Source organism: Pogona vitticeps, chromosome 3, assembly GCF_051106095.1.
Source record: "Pogona vitticeps strain Pit_001003342236 chromosome 3, PviZW2.1, whole genome shotgun sequence".
Lineage (NCBI taxonomy): Eukaryota > Metazoa > Chordata > Lepidosauria > Squamata > Agamidae > Pogona > Pogona vitticeps.
This window is the reverse complement of record NC_135785.1, coordinates 93,853,398-93,859,478: the sequence shown is the minus strand read 5'-3', so window position 1 is coordinate 93,859,478 and position 6,081 is coordinate 93,853,398.

The following is a 6,081-nucleotide window of genomic DNA, read 5'->3' as shown; positions in this document are numbered from 1 at the left end:
CTATATTACTCAAGACTAGGTATCCTAGTAGCAAAATATAAAAGATTCGTTGGGACTATATTCCAGCTGATTTTGTCTGTTAAACTACATGGAAACTGACTAGAACTTCTTTTAAAAAATTAAGAATGTCCTTAGTTAATTAAAATAGTAAATATTAAAAAACACTGAAACATCAAAAGACAACAGAACAGATGGGGGATAGTACAAAAAAATTACGATCCATGTATTCACGTAAGTAGATCAATAAGTCATACCAAGAGCTAACAAACTGATTGTTGAAACTTTAAATTTCTTTAAAATTTAACTTCCTCCTTGAAATATGAAGTTTCATTGTTGCATACCAGCAGTTTCCGTGAGGTACCATATGATATTGGAACATGGAGTACAGTTATTTGCAAGTAATGGATATCAAATACTGTACCATAAAACTTAATTTTTGGTATGAGTCTTAATTTACATACATGTAGAGTCAATGTTTCCATCAAATCTAATGACCAAACTACATTTCCATTGAAATAGTGACAAGAGTACTGTTCGAATGGAAGCCTATTTTCAGTCCAGCAGCTAAATAAAGGTTAACAGTCAGCTCCTCATGAAGAAGAGATTTATTCCCTCCTCAAAACAGGAACAATAAACCTAATGGTGGGGAAATTTCTACATCTTGTTTAGTTATATACTTTGGGTCTGTAATTTTAGTAGTAAAAAACTGTATATATGGACAGGTTCACTATGTCCTTAATTTCATCAGGCATCTCCAACATTTTGTCATTAATATTACTTGATAATCAACATAGCCTAACTTGGGTATAGTACAGTAGTTTATCATAAAACAGCGCTCTTTGATCTTAACTGAAAATGGGCACATCAGGTTATAGTCCATATTTGTTTCCATATGGAGTCATCAATTATAAGCCCAAGGTCTCTTAAATTATCTATGGCCGGATGAATTATTCTGAGTTCCTATAAGGATTTGATAAATTTTAAACGCTATTCACTGAATGTGATCTGAAAATTTATAGTAAGTTGAATGTTGACCTGGATATATGATGCAAAATGAACTACCTGAAAAAAATGTAGGTAATTAGACAACACTTCATTCAATTGATTATAAAACAGCAGACAAGATTTTGGTACTGAGCTGTTAAATAAATGATTCTATATAAATTTGGAATTTTAATCCTGGAATAGGGACAACTTGTCAGTATTAAAAAAATAGAGGATGCTTTAAAATGCATCTCTGGAGAAATACTGGAAACAGGTTTTTTATTATCTTTTCCAGGTGTTAAAGGTAAGTAAGAAATTGCTGATTATATCAAATCTAGCATATAAGAGGCAGAAAGGGAAGCCCTTGTTCTTCATGGCCTCTGAATGCAAACAAATGGGTTTAGACTGTGCCTGCGCAGGACTCCTTGGAATATTCTAGAGCTTAAAAACGTGATTAATAGGATGTTTCCCCATGGTGCGCATGCTCCGCCCACCATAATACCTCAGTTCCTTTTTGCCGCCGTTGCAATCGGACTCTCATGTCTAGAGCTGTTTGTTCCTATTATTTTGGTTTTTGATTCTGGTTTGGTTTATTGAATATAGTTTCTAATCTCTGGAGAATTTCAACTATGGTATACGATTGTCGGTTTTTGGACTGGCTACTGTTTGTTCTTTCTGGGCTATTTTGCCCTTCAGACTGCTTACCGGTTGTGGTTTTTGGATTACGGACTTTGTTGTGACCAACTTGGCTTCTCATCTTTTGGCTTTTGATCTTGGACAGACGATGGTTGATGTTTTTCTGTGAGTCTTCCTTTTTTCCCCCGTTTCCCCCCTCCCTTCCTTCTCCAGTTTCTGCCAATTTTATGGCCTTGTCAGGTCCCTTTAAGCAGTGTACATCGTGTGCCAATAGGATCCCCTTCACGGGCAGCCACGACCACTGTTTATTTTGTTTAGGAGAGAGGCACCAGACTCACTCCTGTCAGGAGTGTAAAAAGTTGACCAAACCTGCCCTTAAGCTCCGTTTGTAGAGGCTTCGTTCGTATCTGTGGGAGAAATCACTTACACCTTCGAGCCTAGCAACCATGGAGCCTACCTTGACTCCTTCTCCTCCCACTCCTCATCCCAAGCCTGCTGTTTCATTGGTTCCTGCCATCCCGTCTCTGAGGTCTTCTTTGAAGGCATCTAAACTGAAGAAGTCTTCGGCCTTGACGTTGGCCTCGATGTCGAAATCACAATCCGTGGAAGAGCCCTAGAAAAAGAAAGCTGTTGGTAAACAGAAGAAGGCTAAACAATTTTCAAAATCTGCTCAACTTTAAGAACTTCCTCCAATACAAGTCTCCCTTCCACCTCCCATACTTGAGGAGTCATCTCAGGAGTTGCCAGATCTGGACTCCCTTTCTGAAGGGGTCGACTCGGCACCACCACCACAGGCTAAGGCTTCGGTATCAATACCAATACCAAGCCTGTCTCCTAGTCATGGCCGTTCTGAGGCTGATGTCATCTCCAGCCCGGCCTTGGCCCATTCTAGCCCTATGTCAATTGGGCAGGCAACAGTGATACAATTATTGAATTTGGAGGTGTCCCCGCAACAATCCCCTCTGTGGAAATGACTGGTGAAATGTCGGCATGTTTCTCCAACCTGAGAGCATCCTCGGCATCGACAGGTTATACTTCTTCCATGGCCATCTCGGCGTCATGCGTACTCAGATTATGAGGAGCCGATTTATGTAGAGCTTGATCGACATGGTGGTCACGGTCAATACTCTGAGGATGACCTTGAATCTTTCTATGACACCGGTGATTACATCAGGCCCAAGAGAGTGTGTTATGTATATGCCTCTCCTTCTGGATCCTCGCCATCGCCTTCACCTCCTCCGCGTCTGCATTGAACTTTTTGCCAACCCGACCCTTCGCCATTGAAGCCTGCTCCTAGATGCTATTTGTCTCAGCAGGAAGCGACTCATCAGTCATCCTGTCCTTTGAAGAACTCTCATGCCCTGTCGGTACCATCATCCTTGATATCACAACCGAGAGTCTCTTAGATGTCACTTCCGCTCGGGGGGATGACCAGCTAGGAGCGAACCCTCCGTATCGCCTAGCAAGGTAAAAAGCTATTAAAATGCATTTCTTTCTTTAGAAGAATGTTTTTTTTATCATAAATCCTTGGAGAGAAGGATAAGGAAGGCATATCGCTGATTAAAAGCCTTAAGGACTATGTTTTTTTAAAGTTACGAACTACTTTCACTTTCATGGCCGATTAGCTACTGGCGTTTTCCAGCTGCCCTGCTCCTAACGAAAAGCCTGAAACAACAATAATTATTTTTAATTAGAACTCTCTATGTCAAGGAGGAGGGATAAAACTGCCAAAACCCCCTCAGATCGCAGTTTGGAAAGATTGACGACACAACCAACTGAAGACGATAGGATGGACGAGGTTACAAGGCTTATAAAAGATCTGTCTTGTAAAATGTCTGAAGGCTTTGACAAAACAGAGCAAAGATCTAAGTCCATCGAAAGAAGCATTACTAAGCTTCAAGATCAAATTTCAGGGGTGTCACAGGAGTTAAAGGACATGAAGAGCAAAATTAGGGACCTTGGTGATACAGTTCAAGGAAATAAAGAAGAAATTGTGTCCATGGCTCAGCAAATTTCTGAAACCAATAAAAAGCTCATATTTATGGATGATAACCTCAGAAGGTCTAATATTAAAATAATGAACTTCCAAGTGCAACAGGGCCGAGATCTCAGAAAGGAGATAATGGCTTGGATAAACTCTATAATGGACACGCAGCATCTGATTGAAACAGATATAGAAAAGGCATATTTCCTGGGAAATCCAAGTAGTCTCGGTATTAGACCAGTGGTTGTGAAGTTTTTGAATCATACAAAGAAAGAACAATTTTTAAAAGCAATCAAACAAAAACAAGACCAGCTGGTTTATAGGGACAGAAAAATTCATATTTTCCAGGATTTTTGTAAAGAGACTGTGAAATGGTGAGGATCTATGCAGCCAGTTACAGCAATTCTGAGGAAAAATAACATCAGATATCATTGGGGCTACCCAATTTTTTTGAAAATCTGGAAGGACAAGATTTTGTTTAAAATCCACTCCTGCGAGCAAGGTTTACAACTGCTGAAAGATTGGAACATTTATGAAGGAGAAAGTCAGGAGTTAATTCCAACCACAAGCAAAGAACTAGAAGGCTGAACCAGAAGGAAGAAGATGGACCAGTTTTTTCTTATATTTTTTTATTATTTTATTTTATTTTTTATATCTTTTATTTTTTTTCCTTTATCTTTCTCCTAACAAAATCTTTCTTATATATATGTATGTGTGTGCATATATATATACATATATATGTTTCTCTCCTCCCCTCTTTCCCCTCTTCTAATTTTTGAGGTTCTTTTTTGTTGTTTTTATATTAGCTTTATAGAATAATACCATTTATTTTACTCTTGTTCTAATCATACTAAACACACTAAATTTAGATAGTAAAAGGGGTAACAAAATTAAAATTACTAAAAACTAAATATAAACTCTTTAAAGGATTCCAGTAAGGGGAAGGGGGGAAGGAGAAGGGTATTCTTATTCTTATTTTGTTACTATTGTAGTATTAAACATTAAGTAGAAATGCAAAAGTTAAATGAAAAGATCAGAGGCAAGGCTCCGGTCATGGTTCCGCCGGACGATGGTGGCGTCTCCCCCCCACCTTTTGCTCATGCCAGTGGTCATGGCATGGGACCATGGTGGAGAGGATACGAATGTATATGTTCACAAAATTGGTGAAGATCAATTATGGGGTGTTGTTTTGTCTGTTTTATGTTTTAGTTTATGTTTGGTAGGTTGGTGGGAGGTAAGGTTACACACGGGACCTATTGGAAAGAAAACTTTTGAACACATATGGGTAGAAAAATAAGACTTGCAACTTTAAATGTTAAAGGCCTCGGATCAACAGTGAAAAGAAGAAGAATAGAAGCATTGTTGAGGAAAAACAAGCTGGATATTGTCTTTCTACAAGAGACTCATCAATCAGAAAAAGGAGTCAATGAGTTAAAGATGAACAATATCGACATTTATGAAAAAAACTTTGGAACTTCTAAATCTAGGGGTGTAGCAATTATAATTTTCAAAAACTGCGAATTTAAAGTAGAAAAGGTAGTAAAAGATTATAATGGTAGATTTATAATAATGCAAGGTAAAATGGGGTTGGAAGAATATACTTTGGTAAATATGTACACACCTAATAATAAACAAGGTGAATTTTATGATTTGGTTTTTAAAGAAATGGAAAAGGTAAAGAAAGGTTATGTTATTATGGCAGGAGATTTCAATATGGTTATGGATAAGATAAAAGACAAAACTGCATACAGTCGGAATGATATTTATCATAGAAACACAATATTAAGTAAAAAGATAAAAAATAACCATTTGAAGGATATTTGGAGAGAAATGAAAGGTGATGAAAAAAGATATACTTATTTTTCAGTTGTGCACAATACTTACTCTAGAATAGATTATATATTTACATCTCAGGATTTAATTTCTAAGATTGTTGATACTGAAATAAACCCTATTAAAATAACAGATCATGCATTGATGTCAATAGAGATTGAAATAAAGAAAGATTATAAAGACTCCAAAAGATGGAGAATTGATAATAATATTCTGCAGCATCCAGAAATAATAGAAAAGATAAAGAAGGAATGGCTAGAATTATGGACAATAAATGAAACAGGAGGTGCTAAGCCAGGCCTGTTGTGGGACACAATGAAAGCAATCACAAGAGGAATAACGATAAGAGAATCGTGTAAATTAAAAAAAATTAAGGAGGGACATGTGAAAAAACTAGAAGAAGATTTGAAAAACTTAGAAAATAGATTTTTTACAGAAAGAGATAGAAGAATATTAATAGAAATTCAGGCTAAGAGAAAGGAATTAGATAATATAGAAATAGAGAAAGTTCAAAGAGATCTGATGTATTTAAAGAGACATTTTTTTGAATTTAATAACAAAAACTCAAAATTGTTAGCTAAAATGTGTAAAAATAAAAGAGCAAAAAATTCAATAGGGATAATTAAAGATCAAACAGGTAAAAA